The 21,954-nt window shown below is 36.8% G+C and overlaps 1 protein-coding gene across 4 annotated transcripts in view; it reads right to left on the bottom strand.

Moving 5' to 3' along the window:
• PDS5A (PDS5 cohesin associated factor A) overlaps positions 1–21,954 on the bottom strand; it is a 135,305-nt gene that overhangs the window by 83,239 nt on the left and 30,112 nt on the right. The gene's annotated exons all lie outside the window — the stretch shown is intronic.

The following is a 21,954-nucleotide window of genomic DNA, read 5'->3' as shown; positions in this document are numbered from 1 at the left end:
ACTATTAATTAGTTACTATCAGAAGATTCACAATCAATTTGTGTAAATCTTCATTTAAGACTCTAATCATTTTAGGTAAAATTTTAACCCAGATAAAAAAAATTCTTAGTCTCATACATACAACCATATCCGTTTGATATTCTGCAATATCATCAATTATGTTTCTTTTATATTTTATTATCAAAGCTGACTTGATTTAGGCTCTTTCAAACTGCTCTCATTTCACACTTTAGTAGGTTTTGGGTTTCACAAAAGAAAACCATGTTTAAGCATTTTTATGTAGCTATACTACTTTTTTTTTTTTAAAGATTCTATTTATTTATTTGACAGACAGAGATCACAAGTAGGCAGAGAGAGAGAGGAAGAGAAGCAGGCTTCCTGCTGAGCAGAGAGCCCGATGCAGGGCTTGATCCCAAGACCCTGGGATCATGACCTGAGCCAAAGGCAGAGGCTTTAACCCACTGAGCCACCCAGGCGCCCTGTAGCTGTACTTCTGATTAAAAGTTGTAATTATAAAATAACCTCTCTTATTGTTTGTAATTACAAAAATTATCAAATGTACATTTTAGAATCACTCTAAAACAAAAACCCCATGCTCATTATTTGGAAGAATACTGTTAAAATATTCATACTGCCCAAAGCAGTCTACAGATTCAATGCAATTCCCATAAAAAAAAAAACATAGTATTTTTTCACAGAACTACAACGAAGAATCCTAGAATTTCTATGGAATCACAAAAGACCCTGAATTGTAAAAGCAATTTTGAGAAAGAAGAACAAAGCTGAAGGCATCATAATCCCAGATTTCATGGCATACCATAGAGCTGTAATAATCAAAACTACAGGGTTAATAGGGGATGGGAAAATGAGTGAAGGGGAGTTGTAAGCACAGGCTTCCACTTATGGAATGAATAAGTCATGGGGATGAAAGAAATATTGTCAGTGATATCGTAATGATGTTTTATGGTGAGAGACGGTAGCTACACTTGTGGTGAGCACAGCATAATGCATACAGTTGTGGAATCACCATGCTGTACATATGAAACTAATGTAACATTGTGTGTCAGTTACACTTTAATAAAAAGAAAAAAGAGAATTAAAAAAAAAAAACCACTAGGGTACTAGCACAAAACATATAGCTCAGAAATAAACCCATGCCTATATGGTCAATCAATCCACCAAAGAGGAAAGAATATACAATAGGGAAATGACAGTTTCTTCAATAAGTGGTGCTGGGAAAACTGGACAGCTACATGCAAAAGAATAAAACTGGACCACACACAAATATAAAATGGATTAAAGACCTAAATGTAATACCTGAAACCATAAGACTCCTAAAGGAGAACACTGGCAGTAATCTTTTAGACATTGACCTTAAGCAGTATTTTTCTGGATCTGTCTCCACAAGCAACGGAAACAAAAACAAAAATAAACACCTGGGGGCGCCTGGGTGGCTCAGTGAGTTAAGGCCTCTGCCTTCAGCTCAGGTCATGATCCCAGGGTCCTGGAATCAAGCCCCACATTGGGCTCTCTGCTCAGCAGGGAGCTTGCTTTCTCCTCTCTGTCTGCCTGCCTCTCTGCCTGCTTGTGATCTCTGTCTGTCAAATAAATAAATAAAATCTTAAAAAAAAAAAAAAAAAACAAACTCCTGGGACTACATCAAGCTAAAAAGCTTTTGCACAGCAAAGAAAATCATCAATAAACCAAAAAAGGCAACCTACTGAATAGAAGATATTTGCAAATGATATATCTGGTAAGGGGTTAATATCCAAAATATATAAAGAACCCGTAAGACTCAACAATAAAAATACCGAATAATCTAATTTTTAAAAATGGGCAGAGGACTCGAACAGATATTTTTCCAAAGAAGATATAAAGATGGCCAAGACACATAAAGAGATGCTCAACTAATCACTAATCATCAGGAAAATACAAATGCAAACAATGCAATATCACCTCATACCTGTCAGAACGGCTAGTATCAAAAATACAAGAAATAACAAGTATTAGAGAAGATGTAAAGAAAAAAGGACCCCTCCTGCACTGTTGGTGGGAATGTAAATGTGTGTAGCCACTGTGGAAAACAGCGCTGAGGTTTCTCAAGAAATTAAAAATAGAAGCACCACATGCCCCAATAATTCTACTTCTGGGTGTTTACCTGAAGAAAATAAAAAAACTAATTAGAAAAGATACATATACCCCTACGTTTATTGCAGCATTATTTACAATAGCCAAGATACAGAAGCAACCTAAATGTCCACCGATAGAGAATAAAGGCGATAACACACAAACACAAACTCATACTCACACACCAGAATATTAATCTACCATAAAAAAAAAAAATTGAAATGTTGCTATTCATGGCAACATGGATGAACCTTCAGAGTATTATGCTAGGTGAAATAAACCACACAGAAGATGACTTTACCATATGTATTGAATTTTATCATTTTTTTCTGTGCATGCTGAGGTGATCATATTTTCCTCCTAATTCTGTAAATAAAGTAAATCTCACTGACTGGTCTTCTAATTTTTTTTTTAAAGATTTTATTTATTTATTTGACAGAGAGAGATCACAAGCAGGCAGAGAGCCCGATGTGGGGCTCGATCCCAGGTCCCTGAGACCATGACCTGAGCCGAAGGCAGAGGCTTTAACCCACTGAGCCACCCAGGCGCCCCGAAATTGTAATTTCAATTACTTTAATTCACAAAAGAAACTGACCAATAACAGAGATTTCTAAAGACAACTCTGTCCATTTTATTGTTTTTCCTTATTTTAAAGAGACTGTATGAAAAGGGGGAAGGGCAGAAGGAAAGGGAGAGTATCTCAAGCATTTTCTGCTCTAAGCATGGAGCCCAACATGGGGTTCAATCCCATGACCCTGAGCCAAAACCAAGAGCTGGACGCTTAATCACCTGAGCCACCCAAGTGCCCCCAACCTTGTCCATTTTAGAAATGAGGTTGTACTGGCTTCAAACAAATTGATAAGTGATCCCTTTTTCCTTACTATATGGAAAGTTTATAATAATGCTGCTTTTATCTTTCTTCCATATATATATATATTTTTTTTTAAAGATTTTATTTATTTATTTTGACAGACAGAGATCACAAGTAGGCAGAGAAGCAGAGAGAGAGAGAGGAGGAAGCAGGCTCCCTGCTGAGCAGAGAGCCTGATGCGGGGCTCGATCCCAGGACCCTGGAATCGTGACCTGAGCCGAAGGCAGAGGCTTTAACCCACTGAGCCACCCAGGCGCCCCTCTTCCTTATATATTTAGTGAAAGTCAAATGCTCGAAGAATTATAATGGAATTTAGAAAATATTCTGGACTAAATGATAATGAAAATATAAACTATCAATAGTTGGGGGACGCAGTTAAATTTGTACTTATAGGAAATTTACAGCCTGAAATGTATAAGCTACAAAGGAAGAAAGAATGAAAAACCAGTGATCTACATTTCCATTGCAAGCAGTTAGAAAAATACCAAATTAAATAAAAAGGAGGTAGAATCAAAGGGGGGAAAAGTTCAAACAGACGTCAATGAACTTGAAAAACATACAAAAGAGAAAAAAACCAAACAATGCCAAACATTGACTGTTGAAAAGACTAATAGAATGGACATGTCTCTTTAAGAATAAATCAAGGAGAAAGAAAGCAGGCACAAACTGCCAATATCAGGAATTAAAAAGAGGACATATTATATTATTCATCCTGATAAAAATAATAATACACTGGAGAGGGCTGTCACACAAAATACACTATCTGGATAATTCTATTTCTATGAAAAGGAACTGAATCTGAAATTTAAAACCTTCCCAGAAAAAAAATCTCCAATGTTAGATGGCTTCACTGGTGAAAAAAGTCCCAAGACTATGTAGATCAGTATAGTACTAACTACTCTGGTTGAAATACCAAAACTCTCCTGCCATTCTGCTACAGCTTTGTATCCTGGTTTGGTATGCAGTTACTAGTTAGTGAGAGCCTACTTACTATTCAACTACAAACATTCCTTTGAGATGTTAAAGCCTTATTTTTGGTTATCTATTAACATTTTAGTAGAGATTATCTAGTTGGAATTAATAATATAATACAGAAGATAAACACCTGAAGTTTAGGAATTCTTAGAGAAATAAAGAGCACCAAATGGGAGTTGTGAAACTGAAGTCATCAGAGACATAAAGTATTCTGAAGCAATCTGAACAAGTTCAGCGGGAGGCAAGAGACAAAGTAAAAAAGGGCAAACTGTACTCCTTCCTAAATGCCATAACTAAGGAGTTTAAAATTTTATTATATAAGAAATGGGAGTTCCGGGGCACCTGGATGGCTCAGTGGGTTAAACCTCTGCCTTCCGCTCAGGTCATGATCTCAGGGTCCTGGGATCGAGCCCCGCATCGGGCTCTCTGCTCAGTAGGGAGCCTGCTTCCTCCTCTCTCTCTCTCTCTCTCTCTGCCTGCCTCGCCACCTACTTGAGATTGAAATAAATAATATCTAAGAAAAAAAGAAAAGAAAAGAAAAGAAAAGGAGTTCCTATTATATAGGAAATAGGACAAATACATGGAAAAATCGATGTATTTGTCATCTATTGCTGTATGACAAAACACCCCCAAACTCTGTACCTTAAAACAATACACATATACTTGTCACACAGTTTCTATGCAGGTGGAATTGGGAGAGTGACTTGGCTTGGTGGCTTTGCTTGGACTCTCTAATGAAATTGTAATCCATCAAAGCGGTAATCATCTGAAAGTCTAATGGGCCTACCAGGTGTGCTATGAAGGTAGCTCATTTACATGGTTGGTAAGCTGGCACTGGCTTTTAGCAAAAGGCATCAGGGGCTCTCCAGACAGCTGCTCTAAATGTCCTCATGGGATGGCGCCGGCTTTCTCCCAGAGAGCGATACAAGAGCGCCAAGTCATAAATGGCAATCTTTTACGAACTAACCTTCAAAAACCTACACTGTCACTTCTGAAATAGCCTATTAATTACTCAGGACAGCCCTATTCAGTCAAAATATAAGGAAATGAGGCTCATTCAGGGCCATCTTGGAGGCTAACTACCATATTATGTCTCATAATATTTACATCTTCTTTGGTACTCTCTCAGAAAGACGCCAGTTTTGGTCTTGTGACTTATTTTGGCCAATGGGACTTTACCAAGCAAAATGCAAGGCGAGGCCTGGTAACCAGGTGCACAGAGAGGCTGGGATGCTTCCTACTGGAACCCAACAGCCACGCTGTTAGGAAGACCAGACTATCCAAGAAAGAAGAGACCATACACCTGGAAAATGAGACAACATTTAAAGGCAGACTACACAGAAAACTCAAAGCCCTTCCTAGCTGAGTTCCCAGCTAGAGTTAGCTTGTAAGAGTAACCCTGGCTTACACCACATGGAGCAATCATATCGCAGAGCTGTGAGGAATAATAATTTTAACCCATGAGGTTTTGTTTTACTATACAGCAACGATTAAATTAAACCACATCCATTCTGCAGTTTTTAATATGCCTTTCTGTACTGAAGCAGGAAAGCTAAAAATTATACATCCTTGGTCATCTTACATTAAGGGTTACAGTTATAACCTAGTTTAGCCAATCAGAAGCACTTATTCATGATTTGGAAAGTGGAAGCACGGAAGAGGTTGTGTTGCTATTGCTTCTGCTATTTTCTTTTTTTGGCTGGCACCTACGGAGCGAAGGCATTTTGCGGTGTGTGGCAGTAGCAGCATTAAGCTTTGTCAAGACAGACAGGAAGGATTCATCCATTTTGTGCTGGTACTGATCTTTCACGTGTGGGAGGCTCTGAAGCAATCATTATGGTAGTGGTTTATTCGTGACAATATTTCTGAGAGGTAGGTATTATTGTCATCTAAGTTTATGGTTAAGGAAAATTATGCACTTGTAGGTAATCTGCCCTGGTTCACGGAGCCCCAGAACAAGATCAATACTTAGCACAGAAGGGAGGTAAGAAAAGAAAACATTAGAGGGCAGCACATATGATAAAGGTCTAATTTAGCTGAAATTTGGTTTCAGATAAATATCATATAAATGGCTGTTTGAACTGGGGAGCACAATATAAAGTGTATTCCTTAACATGGGTTGTGGTAAAAAAAAAAATCTTTGAAAGCTGTGACAGTGGTTATTATATTAGTTCCCCACCAGTATCTTATATCCTTTTTATTATTTTTATAAAGATTTTACGTATTTATCTGATAGAGAGATAGAGAGCACAAGTAGGCAGAGTGGCAGACAGAGGGAGAGGGAGAAGCAGGACCCCTTGCTGAGCAGGGAGCCCAACTTGAGCTCAATCCAGGGACTCTGGGATCACGACCCAAGGCAAAGGCAAACGCCCAACCGACTGTGCCATCCTGGTGCCTCTCTTATATCCTTTTCAGAGTACCATATGATTTCACTTACACGAGGTACATAGAGTAGTCAAATTTATAGAGACAAAGTACAACAGTGATTATCAGTGATTAACAAGAGGAGGGAATGAGGACTTAGTATTTGATGAGGACTTTGTGTACTTTTAATGGGTACAGAGTTTCAGTTACGGATGATGTAAAAGTTCTGGAGATGGATTGTGCCGATGATGTACAACAATGTGAGTGTACCTAACACCACTCAACTGTACACTTAAAAATGGTTAAAATGATAAATTCTATGTTACTTATATTTAACCACAATTTAAAAAATCAGTACAAATGACTTCTAAAACTGGGGAGATATTTTCTTAGCTACATGTTAATTAATGTTACAACCAGGTAAAATAAACACAAATATATCAAAACATGTAAACAAAACAAAACAAAAAAATAAAGTTCAGGATGAAATAATAATAGTATAATAAAAATAAAAACACAAAAGAACATATGATCCTTGGGAATCAGCTTAACTAGGTTTTCAAAACTTTCAGAAAGGAATGCTATTAATACACTCATAAAATATAGACAAGTATAGCATGAATGACCTAACCTGGCAAAAATACAGATGAGGATGACTACACATCACTTTCCCTATGAGCCCAAATATAAACATAAAAAATGGAATCTTAAAGTGAATACACTATTTTTGTTTTAAACGGCTTTGTGCTCATATAGGAAATGGGAGTAGGCAGAGAGGAAAAGAGGAGTAAAGTTAATATCTGGAGAACACAGGAGACTCTTTTTACTATTCTTGTAGCTTTTCTAGGTCTGAAGTTTTATCAAACTAAGAAACTAAAATTAAAAAATGAATGCATTTACCACAAAATACAAGACATATATATTAATAGCTGAAATGAAAGTTTCACCAAACAGACTTGTCTTAAAAAAAAAGTTTCTGATTTTAAAAGAACATATTTACCATTGCATAATTAACTTGATACACAGATGTTATAGATACAGGAATACAATGACACAAAGTATTCTAATTCTACTTTAAAACCTTAAAAAAATAAATTGAATTACAGGTTTCTCAAGAAAATAATTTTGTCTGTTAACATATGTATGCTCAATGGTTAGAACACTGACTGGCACAAAGTGGGTGGGCATATACTTTTTTAAGAAAAAAACATTAGAATTCACAAAATGCATCTCTCTCTCTCTCTTTTTTTAAGATTTTATGTGTTTATTTGTCAGAGAGAGAGAGACCAAGCACAAGCAGGGAGAACAGCAGGCAGAAGCAGGTTCCCCGCTGAGCAAGGAGCCCGACGTGGGACCCCGGGATCATGACCTGAGCCAAAGGCAGACGCTTAACCAACTGAGCCACCCAGGCATCCTGCACAAAACACATCTTTAACATCTACTCTGATTACATATACATATGAGTGTTTTGTGTGTGTGTGTGTGTGTGTGCATGTACATACACACACACCAACATTGTGACCCCTGATATATATTCCTACCATTCTGGCATAAAACTTACTCGGTTCTAGATAATCAATTAATAAGTACATACCTGTTTGCTAGAAATTTATTTAGAATTTTTAAGTAAATATAATCCTAAACATGGGTCTATAGCAGGGGTCACAACCAGAGAAGAGTGACATGGAAAGAAGGACTGGGAAGAAATGGAGAACACATGCCCCAACTAAAGACAGAGTGAGCTTTAGTTAATTATTTCCAGGTGACAGTGCAGTAAAATACTGCAAAATCATCCAGGTGTTTAAGATACAACAAAAATTTAAGTGAAATCATCTGATTTGAGAATTTTAGCAACTCCATAAAGTTCCCACTATTGCAAAGGAAAAGCAAAACATGTCTACATGTTCTATGTGGTCCTCAAATCAACAATTTACAAACTGTTGGAAATAATTTAAGGAAAAATGTCAATACAGCCATCTTTTCAGGTAAATAAATTATTCTGAAAAGTTGTTTTCCCTCTTCTTTTGTACTTAATAGAGAAATACAAGTCTTTAAACAGTTTTAAAAAAACTATGAAGAGGGAGGCCTGGGTGGCTCAGTTGGTTAAGCATCTGCCTTTGGCTCAGGTCATGATCCCAGGGTCCTGGGATTGAGTCCCACATCGGGTTCCCCGCTCAGCAAGCAGTCTGCTTCTCCCTTGTTGTGCTATCTTTCTGACAAATAAATGTTATTTTTAAAACGATCGATCGATTGATTGATTGATCGATCGATCTATCTATCTATTTATTTATTTATTTATTTATTTGACAGACACAGATCACAAGCAGGCAGAGAGGCAGGCAGGGTGGGTGGGGTACGGAAGCAAGCTCCCAGCTAAGCAGAGAGCCCGACGCAGGGCTCGATCCCATAACCCTGAGATCATGACCTGAGCCAAAGGCAGAGGCCTTAACCCACTGAACAACCCAGGCGCCCCAATGACAAATAAATAAAAAAAAAAAAAATCTTAAACAAACAAAAAAACCTATTAAGAGGGGAGCCTGGGTGGCTCAGTCATTAAGTGTCTGCCTTCAGCTCAGGTCATGATCCTAGGGTCCTCGGATGGAGCCCTACATTGCATCTTGATTTTTCATCTTAAGTATTATATTAACTGGTGTTTTCTGCAGATGCCTTTTATCAGGTTGAAAAGCTCTCTTTTATTACTTTTTTTAAATTTTAAGATTTTATTTATTTATTTGACAGAGAAACGGCGGGAGGGGGGGGACAAGCACAGAGAGTGGGAGGGAGAAGCAGGCTCCTTGCTGAGTAAGGAGCCTGATATGGGGCTTGATCCCAGGACCCTGGGTTCATGACCTGAGCTGAAGGCAGTCGATTAACAACTGAGCCACCCAGGCGCCCTGCTATTTTATTCCTAAAGCTATTAGTTTTTATGATGTGTTGGATCTTTTTTCTCAGATACTTTTTCTACAATTACTGAGATAACAACATGAGTTTTCCATTTTATAGTAGTTTATGTTGAACTACATTAATATTTAAATACTAAGCCAAATTTGGGGCGCCTGGGTGGGTCAGGTCATGATCCCAAGGTCCTGGAATCGAGCCCCGCATCAGGCTCTCTGCTCAGCGGGGAGCCTGCTTCCCTTCCTCCCTCTGCCTGCCTCTCTGCCTACTTGTGATCTGTCAAATAAATAAATAAGATCTTAAAAAAAAAAAAAAAAAACTAAGCCAAATTTGTACTCCAAGAAAGGAAGAGTGAATTTGCCTCCCACTTGCAGGGGACATCTGATGGTGTCTAGAGACATTTTTGGTTGTAACATAGAGAAAAGGAGTTCTATTGGCATGTAGTGCACTGAGGCCAAAGATGTTGCTCAACAATGCACAGGACAGCTCCCCACAACCACCAATTGCAGGCTGAGTGGGTCAACAGGACCATGGTTGAGAAACATGATCTAACAAGAGGTTTGGCAATTTTATTGCTCTTTTCACTTTGCATATTGCATCTGAGATCTATCCGTGTTGTTGCATATATCAATTAATTTGTTCCTTTTAACCAAGAAGTATTCCAGTAGGGATATAGTTTAAATACCTTATTTATTTGATAGAGAGAGAGAGTACAAGTAGGCAGAGCAGCAGGCAGAGGGAGAAGGAGAAGTGGGCTCTCTGCTGAGCAGGGCCAGATGTGGGGCTCAATCCCAGAACCTTGGGATCATGACCTGAGTCAAAGGCAGCTGCTTAAATGACTGAGCCACCCAGGTACCCCAGGAATATAGTTTAAATATATTTTACATATATTTATGTATGTAATGTATTTCACAGAATTTCAATCATTTTGCTTTTTTTGAGACATGTTGGCCTAGTATTTGGACTAGTTTTTGACAATTAATGAATGAAGCCACTATAGGTATTTATGTATAGGCTTTTTTGTAAACATGTTTATATTGTATCTCTTGGGTAAAAACCTAAGAGTTGGACTGTTGGGTTATATACTAACTGCATATTCACCTTTAATATTTATACAAACTGCCAAAACATTTTTCAAAGTCATTGTATTATTGTGCATTCCCATGATCATTGTTTGAGAGAGGCAGCTGCTATTCAGTAACCTTGCTGAGCCAGTTTTAGTTTTCTGTTTATTCTTAGCTATACTAGTAGGGGTGTAGTGGCATCTCATTGGGGTTTTTTAATTTGTATTTTCTTTCCTTTTTTTTTTTTTTTAAGAGGGAGGGGGAGGGACTTGAGATCAGGACCTGAGCCAAAACAAGAGTCAGATGCTTAATTGACTGGGCCACCCAGGCTCCCCTTAATTTGTATTTTCTAATAAAATTAAACTTATGAAATTCAAAATTGAGCATCTTTTCACGTATTTGTTTGCTGTTTGTACATTTTCTTGGTGAAGTGTCTTGTCAAATCTCTCGCTTTTTTTTCTGTTAAATGAGTTTTGAGAATTCTTTCTGTATTCTGGATACCAATTCTTTATCATATATGTATTTTGCAAATATTGTCTCTCAATGTTTGGCTCATATTTTAAGTTTCTTAACAATATAGAATCCTTTAAGGATGATTTAAGTGATGAAGTCCAATTTATCAATTTTTTTCTTTTATGGTTTGTGTTTTTTGTATCTGACCCTAAGATGTATTTGCCTAGGGATGCCTGGGTGGCTCAGTGGGTTAAGCCGCTTCCTTCAGCTCAGGTCATGATCTCAGGGTCCTGGGATCGAGTCTCGCATCGGGCTCTCTGCTCAGCAGGGAGCCTGCTTCCCTCTCTCTCTCTGCCTGCCTCTCTGTCTACTTGTGATCTCTCTTCTGTCAAATAAATAAATAAAATCTTTAAAAAAAAAAAAAAGATGTATTTGCCTAAACAAAGCCTGCAAAGTTTTCCTCCTGAATTTTTTGTAGACCATCTATAGTTTTAGGTTTTTACATTTATGTCTATAATTCATTCTGAGTTAATTCCTATATGTCCTGTGAGTTTCGGGTAAAGGTGTTCAGGCACCATTTGTATAAGACTATGCTTTCTCTATTGAGCAGTCTTGGCATCTTTGTTGAAAATAAAACTGACTGAAATGTACAGGTCTATTTCTGGACTCTCCATTATGTAACACTGCTCTTATTTATCTATCCTTTTAATAATACCACATAATTTTGATTACTGTAGCTTCACATTAAGTTTTGAAATCAGGTAGGCGTATGAGTCCTCTAACACATTATAAAAATAGGAGAAAATTATGAACAGACACTTTACAAAAAAAATTACACACTGGTGGTAGGAATATACATGTATGTCAAAACTTGTCAAACTTACGTCCTGAGAGCAATTCTCTGACACCAACTAGGTGTACAACATTTCAATTCAGTTCTGACAGTAACTACCAGGAATGAGTACAAACCTCACAAGTTAAGAGGACAAAATTCTTCTCAACACTGCCCCCTGCTTCAGATGCCACCTACAAGTCCTGGAGGCCACCCATACTTCTGACAAACCAGCTGTATCTTTGGGGCTTCCTACAATACCCTCAGGTTCAGTAGTTTCTCAGAACAACTCACAGAACTCACTGAAAGAACGATACTGATAATTACAGCTTTACTATAAAGGATGCAACTCTGGAACAGCCAAGTGGAAAAAACACTTCGGGAGGAAAGAGGAGGACAAAAACTTCCATGCCCTCTTGTAGTGGAATCTAACACAACACCTTCCCAGCACAGCAGTGGGTTCACCAACCAGTGAACTCCTCTGAGCCTTAGTATCCAGAGGTTTATTGGGGTTTTAATATGGGATTAATTATCATATGACTAAACTCAATCTCTAGCCTCTCACCTCTCTCAGAGGTCAGGTGGCAAAGTTCCAACTCTCAAACCATGTGCTTGGACTTTCTGATGACTCTCTAAGAGTCTAGGGGAGGGCCAAGAGTTGCCTAATTAGTGTAACAAAGACACTCCTCTGTGCTAAGAACTGGTAACAAAAAGTAGATATATTATTATATCATATTGCATAGTTTAATATGTGCAACCTATTGTATTTTCAATCATAAGTCAATACAGCTGGGTTTCTTTTTTTTTTTTTTTAAGATTTATTTATTTGACACAGAGAGGGAGGGAGAGAGCAAGCTCAAGCAGGAGGAGTGGTAGAGGGAGAGGGAGAAGGCTCCCTGCTGAGGAGGGAGCCCAGTGTGGGCTCATCCCAGAGCCCTAGCAGACACTTGAATGACTGGGCCACCCAGGTGCCCCTAAAACTATTTTTTTTTTAAGTTACTACCTTGGTGAAAGAGTCTAAGATCTTTTTTAGCTTCCTCACTGGTAATAATTAAATCAACCTTTTAAAGGTCCAACAAAGACAATGAGAGCTCTCATTCACTGTTAATTCAAATGTAAACTAATACAACCACTTCGGTGTTTTCAGTGAAGTAGAATATATGCACACCCAATGACACAACAATTTCACCTATGTGTATGTCTATGTCCATGCCCTAAAGCAGGTTGTACATGTACACAGAATATGTATACGAGTATATTCACAGCAATGTTGTTGGTAAATGCCAAAAAAAACCCTAGAAATCAAATGTCAATAAAAACTGGACAAGTAGTACAAGAGTACTATTTAGTAATAAAAATAATTGAAAAACAGATATAAGTAATAACATGGACGACGCTCAAACATTGAATAAGATGTATAACACAAGGAACCATATGATATCATTCCATTCATATAAAAATCAAAATCTAAAACTAGAAAAAAATCAAACTTTGTTTTTAGAGATGCATACATAGACAATGACATTATAAGCAAACTAAGAAGACTGCATTGATACAGTGTTTACAGAAGTTTGGGTGTATTGATATATTTTTTTTTCTTTCTCTCTTTTCCCTTTTTTTCTTTTTAAGTAGCCTCCACACCTAGCATGGAGCCCAATGCAGAAGCTTTAACTCATGACTTTAAGATAAAGACTGAGCTGGTATCAAGAACTGGATGCTTAAATGACTGAGCCAATCAGGCACCCCAATACTATTTCTTTATTCACATGTTCACTTTATAGTTACTTATTAAACTACATAGTTTATGAATTTTTTGTAAGCTATATTTCATACATAAGAGACACACCATAACATGTATGTTTTTAGTAAAATAGTTAATAGCTGTTTTTAATTACAGTAATAGTTAATAATAAATTTTTAAGTGTGCTAATCATCGTGTGATTTTGAAAAATAAAGCATTCTATTTTTTTAGGAATACATTTTGAAATAATAATGAAACAATATAATGCTTGAGGTCTGCTTCAGGAATTCATTATTCTGTTTTGTCTGTTTTTGGATCTGTTTGAATTTTTCCATAATAAAAAGTGACAAAATTTATAAAATAATATTACATGTACCATAAGAATCTCAGATTCCCTTTAAAGCAACTAATCTAATTACCTTTTAGATAACGTAAGGACTTCAAAAATTTCGACTCCATTAAAAATGAGAGGAAGAAGTGGGAGAAGGGGAGAGGAAGAGGTATACAGGGAGAAATGGAGACCTAGAGGTATTAACTTAAAAAAAAATGCAATGAGTTAATGCCATTTCTAGGGCTAAAAACTAAAACCTGCACCTCAGGATCCAATACCTTCCTGACACCATTTTAACTCTCACATGTCAGGGCTTTAAATTTTCAAACCGGTTTTTTTGTTTTTCCATTTTACTTATAATTCTGTCTTTTCTGCACTAGGACTTTTAAATACTGCAAAGGCAATAAAATGTATTCATTTGTGTGGTCCAAATCTATAAAACTGTACACAGCACTCTATTTGATGAATTATGAATGAAACCATTAGTTCAGACAATCTCTACCTGTATACTAATCTTCAAACAACAACAAAAAAATCCACCTTTCAGGGGTGAAAACGTGAGCTTGGAGTTACATAAATCTTATGATTTTTATATTAATATGGTGGCTCACTCACTAAGTGTACACATGGACTGCTAGATTAGAATAAGTACTGAGCTGTTTGCCAGCATGTACTCCTTTCCACTTTTATATAATTACTTGTAACATAAATCCTTCCATCTAATGTAAATTTGGGGTGAAATCTGAGAGAAGCAGGTGAGGCAGGAGCACAGTTAATGCATAAGCCATTAGAACTACAAAAATAAAGTCAGTCTAATACACATTCTGATTTGGGAGTTAAACAGATTAGAGCAACTTTTGGGCTTAATGCTCAAAGTTTAAGTGACACACTGACCAAACTTACCACATTATTATTTTGTCTTTTCATTGCACTAGATTTTAAATGTCTTTCAAGAAAACTTCGGTATTCTTTTTTTCTTTTCTTAAAGATTTCATTTATTTATTTGACAGAGAGAGAAACAGCAAGAGGAACACAAACAAGGAGTAGGAGAGGGAGAAGCAGGCTTTCTACTGGGCAGGGAGCCCAATGTGGGGCTCTATCCCAGGACCCTGGGATCATGACCTGAGCCAAAGCAAATGCTTAACTGACTGAAACACCCAGCACCCCAAAACCTCAGTATTCTTTTCTTTTTTAAAAGATTTTATTTATTTACTTATTTGACACAGAGAGAGAGATCACAAGTAGGCAGAGAGGCAGGCAGAGAGAGGGGGAAACAAACAAAGAGAGCCCAATGCAGGGCTCAATCCCAGGACCTCGAGATAATGACCTGAGCCAAAGGCAGAGGCTTAACCCTTTGAGCCACCCAGGTGCCCCAAAACTTCAGTATTCTTAAGGGCCCTGACTGCTTATCTCAAAAGTAAGTTACCTTAATACTGAATACAGTTTATACAACTTACATTCCTTCTTACACCATACCTTATCTTACTCTAATTTTCAAAATCAAACTCAATACTTCTAAGTTATTCTTAAGACATCTATTTTAATGTCACCATAATTTAAAAATGGTTCCCACTGACCGAGATCTTCTGACATTTAAAACATCATAATTTATACTTTTATCTTACTTTGATGTATGTATATATCCATGTGTGAATATATATGTATGTATACACTTGTAAATATAAAATGTTATACTGATTTCAGTCCCCTCTAATCAAACTATATTATCTTCCAAAAACATCCCAAGCATCTTTTTTTTTTTTTTTTAATTTATTTATTTGAGAGAAAGAATCTGAAGTGGACTTCATACTAAGTACAAAGCCTGATCTGGGCTTGATCTCACCACCACGAGATCATGACGTGAGCTGAAACCAGGAGACGGACACTTAACCAACAGAGCCACCTAGGTGTCCCATCCTAAGCATCTATAAGGCTTTGCACGGAAAAAAGGAAGAACTCAGAGAGCACAACACTTAACTGAAAAATATATGAATAGGCCCTAGAACTACTTCTACCTCTAACTATCCTCCTCACTCAAAATACTTTTTTTCTTTTAAGATGTTATTTGTTTATTTGAGAAAGAGCGTGCACACAAGCAGGGGGAACAGGAGAGGAAGAAGCAGGCTGCCTGGTGAGCAGGGAAAATGATGGAGGACTTAATCCCAGGACCCTGGGATCATGACCTGAGCCAAAGGCAGATGCTTAATTGATTCAGCCACCCAGGCACCCCAAAATATACTCCTGATTAAAATAATAATTAACATTAAAAATTCTGCCCTAATTCTACTTCCTCTTTTGTTTTTTTAGAGAAAGAGGCAGAAACACTGCACACACAAGTTGGGGGAGGGGAAAGACAGGAGGAGAGAGAGAATCTTTATGCCTAGCATGGAGCCCCATATGGGGCTCAATCTCACAACTCCGAGATCATGAACTGAGCCAAAATCAAGAGTTGGATGCTTAACCCACGGAGGCACCCAGATGCCCCTCTGCTTCCTCTTCTTGACGCCCATTTGATCTCATCTGAATGGATCTGACTCCTCTGAACAGAAAACAGAGTACCAATTACAAAGCATTTATACTATGGTGTCACCTTGCTGTAATGGATAATGTAAAAATCATGTATTCTCAAGATTTTGATCTCTAAGAGCTAGGGGCCACATTTTACATACTCTACACCGGTCTTGTAAAAGTAAGGTAGAAGTGCGTATTTTCTGAGGGAATGAAATGTACTAATACGCTTTCTGACATGCTCTAGACTTTAGTGGTAGACCAAGTCTGAGAATGTAAATCTCTAAAATTCTTATTTGTCAATAACTATGTATACATTTCAGGTGCTAATATTAAAACAAAACAAAACATTAAAAATAGGACTACCATATGATTCAGCAATTCTATGTCTGGATATTTATGTGAAGAAAACAAAAACACCGGGACGCCTGGGTGGCTCAGTGGGTTAAAGCCTCTGCCTTTGGCTCAGGTCATGATCTCAGGGTCCTGGGATCGAGCCCCGCATTGGGCTCTCTGCTTAGTAGGGAGCCTGCTTCCTCCTCTCTCTCTGCCTGCCTTCCTGCCTACTTGTGATCTCTCTCTGTCAAATAAATTAAAAACAAAACAAAACAAAACAAAAAAAAAACCCTTAAAAAAAAGAAAACAAAAACACCAACTTGAAAAGATATCTACACCTTCATGTTTACTGCAGCATTATTTACAACACCCAAGATATGGAAACAACTTGTGTCCACAGAAGAATGGATAAAGAAATTGTGTTTTTTAAACACGCACTCTCACACCATGATATTACTCAACTACAAAAAAGAATGAAATCTTGTTATTTTCAAAACATGGATGAACCTCAAAGGCATTATGCTAAAGTAAGTCAGAAAAAGACAAATACCATATGCTCTCTCTTATATGTGGGATCTTAAAACAAAAACAAAACACCAAGCTCACAGGCTCAGAGAACAAAATGGTGGTTGCCAAAGGTGGGGAGTGAGGGGTGGGAGAAATGGGTGAAGTGTTTATTTTTTTAGTTTAAGTTGAATAATTCCTAATGAAAAAAGAAAGAAACCCTACACCTGGGCAAGAGGGGGGGAAAAACCCACAAGAAACAACAACAAAGCATCAATATAGCTATTTCACTCAATTTCAACAAATTAAGTTATTCTCTGGGAAAAACTCAATAAGCTGTTTTACTAACAAGCCAGTAGAGATTACTTAATGATACAATTTGTTTTGTTACTAATATATTTAGTTAGTATTCTTTAATGAGACATTATTACTTTATAGCTAAATTGCGCGGTATAGAAAAGTTAGATGCTACACATACCACTACCCTCTTCCTGAACTCCAAACCCAAATTTATTCTAAAGGCCCATTCTATTAGTCCCAAGCCATTTAATAAGTATATATTATAAAACTACACTTTCAATGACTCCTGAAAGTTTCTTAACTAGAGGAAATGTTTTACTACATTTAATTCCACTTTTAAGGTAATCCAGTACTACTAGGGTCCTAAAAATAACCTGGATACTACAGAAACAACTCATCACAGAAGCTATTTTAGCTTCAAGGGACATTTGTAAGGTCCTAAAATATGAATAGCCTTGAAGCCTCGCACCTGTACTGAGGTTTCAGAGGTTCTGCCTTTGGTTTTAACATAATCATAGATGTTCTTGGGGTAACAGGTTGAAGGATAAAATGAGTGAAGTCAACATTATACAAACCAATTAATTATTCTACAGTTTGACCCTCATGTAACAGAAAAAATTCTCAATGAAGGCATACTTTTGTAGGTAAAGTATCTGTAATAGTACTAATAACTTTTATTTATTGAGTTTTTGCTATGTTTGGGAATATTTCAAGTAATTTAAATGTACTATTAACTCCTCTAATACACTGATTACTTATGGGAGGGATTAATAACATCCTCATTTAACAGATGAGGAAACTGAGGCTAAGTAACTTGCTCCAGGGCATAAGAAAACAAATCCAGGCAGTGTGGCTTATCACTCTCGTGTCCCTCTTACCACTCATCCTATACATTATATATAGTACAGTCGGGCAGGACAAGTGGTTGTCCAAAATGACTACAGAAAATTAAAATGCTTACACATACAGAGAGTACACTGTTGAAACTATACTGTTGCAGTGCTATAAATTCTAAGTGGTTATGTTTCCAAGCCAACTCAAAAGGCCTATTTTCCTCACAATGTAACTAGGTGAAGACCACAGTAGAGAACTTAGATGGGAGGAGATGGCAGCTTAATAGATACTGTTAATATATTAATTTAACTTCAAGTTTTCCAGTTTTCCTTTTCCTAAAGGTGGATTATTTGCCCTATTCTTAAAATGATCCATCATTATCCAAGATCTTTCTACTCAAAAATGCAATGAGGGGACACCTGGGTTGCACAGTTGGTTAAATGTCTACCTTCAACTCGGGTCATGACCCCAGGGCCCTAGGATTGAGTCCCCATTGGGCTACTTGCTCAAAATGGAGCCTGCTTCTCCCTCTGCCTGCCACTCCCCCTGCCTGTGTTCCCTCTCTCAAGAGCTCTGTCAAATAAATAAATAAAATCTTTGAAAAAAAATGCAAAGTAACTGGCTTATATCAAGGTTAAGTGGATTAAAATTTGGAAGAAAGAAGAAGAAAAACAAGGTTAAAGCAGATAGTTATATACACGTGGGACAAAACAGATGGAATTAATTATGGTAAGCAGAGTGAAAGCCAGAGGATAACCAATTGTAAGTATAGGGAAATTCACTAGGGGCAAAATGAAAAGGCAATGGTGGGAAAGGGTAGACAGTGGCAGGGAAGCAGAACTGGACAAAGGCTTCTGTATCAGTAGCCAGAAAATACTTCTGCCCAAAAGAACTTGATGATTGCTACAGAAAAGTTTAATCAAAAGCTGTTTTTTTAAAAGGATCAACAATATGGACAAATCTTTAGCTAAACAGTCAAAGAAAAAAGAGAGAAGACTCAAGTGACTAGAATCAGAAATCAAAGAGAGGATATTGCTATTGACCACACTGAAATAAGAAGGATTTTAAAGGAATACTATGAAGAACTGTATGCTAATAAATTAGACAACTTAGATGAAAAGCATACATTCTTAGAATAACACAAACAACTCAAGAAAAAATAGAAAATCTGAATAAATTTATAACAAATGAATAGACTGAATTAGCAATCAAAAATATACACAAAGAAAAGCCCAGGCCCAGGTGGCTTTTACTGCTAACGTCTACTGAACACTTAAATAATTAATACTAACTTTTCCCAAACTCCCAAAAAATAAGATGATGAAACACTTCTAGCTCATTTTTTGAGGTCAATATTAACCTAATTCCAAAATTAGACAAGATATCATAGGAAAACTGTAGACTAATCTCTTAAAAAATACAGATGCAAAAATCTTCAACAAAATACCAGCAAAAAAAAATCCAACATATAAAAAGAATTACACATTATGACCAAGTGGGATTTTTGCCAGGGATACAAGGTTGGTATATCGCCTGAAAAATCAATTAATGTAATAATACATCAATATCATCAGAATAAAAACACAAAAGTCACATGATCATCTTAGTAGATGCAGAAAAAGCATTTCACAAAATCCAACACCCTTTGATAATAATACTCAAGAAACTAAAGGGGAAATTCAACATGATAGAGGGCATTTATAAAAAATCCACAGATAACATCATTCTTAATGGCAGAAAACTGGATATTTTCCCACTAAGATGAGAAACAAGGCAAAGATGTCTGCTTTTACCACTTCTATTTAACATTATACTGAAGGTTCTAACCAGGACACATGGGCAAGATAAAGACATAAAAACATCCAGATTAGAAAAGAAGTACAGTTATCTTTATTCACAGATTACATGATCTTATATATAAAAATGCCTAAGGAATTCATTAAAACCAATTAAAATAAGTTTAGCAAAGGTGAAGGATCCAAGATCAGTATATAAAAATCAATCAAATTTCTAAATACTTGGAATAAACAATCTGAAAATAAAATTAAGAAAACAATTCCATTTACAGTGGTATAAAAGTATAAATTATATTTAAAATTAACATAGGAAGTGTAAAACTTATACTCTGAAAACTATAAAATATTGTTATAAAAGCAATCAAAGCTCTAAACAAATGGAGAAACATCCCATGTTCATGGATGAGAAGACTTAGCACTGTTAGGATGGAAACAGTCCCCAAGAGGATATACACATTCAATGAAATTTCTCATCTGAATTCAAGCTGACTTCTTTGCAGAAATTGACATGCTGATGTAAAATTCATACAGAATGGCTAAAACAATGCTGAAAAACAACTAAGTAGGAGGATTCACACTTCCTGATTTCAAAACTTACTAAAAAGCAACAGTAATCATGGTAGTATATAAAGTTCTCATCACAAGGAGAAAAACCATTTTTTAAGAGATTTATTTGAGAGAGAACATATGTGCACTCAGGGAAGAGAGGCAGAGGAGAAAGAGTCACAAGTAGACTCCCCCATGGGGCTCAATCCCATGATCCCAAAAGATCATGACTAGAGCCGAAACCAAGAGTCAGACACACAAACAACTGTGCCATCCTGGTGTCCCCTCCCACCAGAAAACATTTTAAAATCTACACAAGATGGACATTAACCAAACTTACTGTAGTAATCACTTCATAATACATGTAGGTCTAGTTATTATGTGGTGTACCTCAAATTTATACAGTGTTGTGTATCAATCATATCTCAATAAAACTGAGGGAGGGGGGAGGCAGTGTGGTACTGGCACAAGGACAGGTATAAAATCAATGGGAACAGAATTAAGGGCTCAGTATAAACCCACACACCAATGATCAACTTATTTTCAACATGTGTACCAAAGCCATCCAATGGGGAAAGAACAGCATTTTTAATAAATGATGCCAGGGAAAGAACAGTTTTTTCAATAAATCGTGCTGGGACAACTGAATAGTCACTTGCAAAAGAGTGAATGTGGATGCCCACACAATGCAGAAAAATAAACAATTTTGACCAATTTCAATTTCTTGAATACTCTGACTGAAACAGATCAAAGACCTACATATAAGAGCTAACACTGTAAAACTCTACAAAAAACAGGCATAAATCTTTGGGACCTTAGTTTAGGCAATGGTTATTAGATATGACACCAAAAGTATAAGTGACAAAAGAAAAAAAAAGATAAACTGTGGATTTTATCAAGATGAAATACTTATACACCAAGGACATCATAAAGTGAAAAGACAACCCCAAAAACAGGAGGAAATTTCTGCAAATCATCTACCTGATAAGGAGCCTATATCCAAAATAAAAGAACTCTTACCATTCAGTAATAAAAAGACAAATAACCCAATTTAAAAATGGGCATAGGACCCAAATAGGTATCTCTCCAAAGAAGATATACAAATGGCTAATGAGCACACGGAAAGATTCTTGATATCATTAGTTATCAGGAAAATGAAAATCAAAACTACAGTGAGCAGCACTTGGGTGGCTCAGTTGGTTAAGTGTCCAACTCTTGAACTCAGGATTGTGAGTTCAAGCCCTGCATGGAGATACCACTTCATATTTACAAGGTTAGCTAGGATCAAAAAGTCAGATAATTACAACTGTTAAAAAGGAGGTGGAGAAATTGGAAACCTCATACACCTGTAAAAACATAAAATGGTATACACACTTTGGAAAAGTTTGCATTTCCTCAAAATGACTGAACAGTTGCCATATGACCCAAAATTCCACTTTTAAAAGCCAAAAAAGTAAAAATGTATGTTCACACA

The sequence above is a fragment of the Lontra canadensis genome, unplaced genomic scaffold, assembly GCF_010015895.1.
Source record: "Lontra canadensis isolate GAN:19392208 unplaced genomic scaffold, GSC_riverotter_1.0 scaffold1, whole genome shotgun sequence".
NCBI lineage: Eukaryota > Metazoa > Chordata > Mammalia > Carnivora > Mustelidae > Lontra > Lontra canadensis.
Note: the sequence above shows the minus strand (reverse complement) of the source record. Positions and strands in the feature narration are given on the sequence as shown.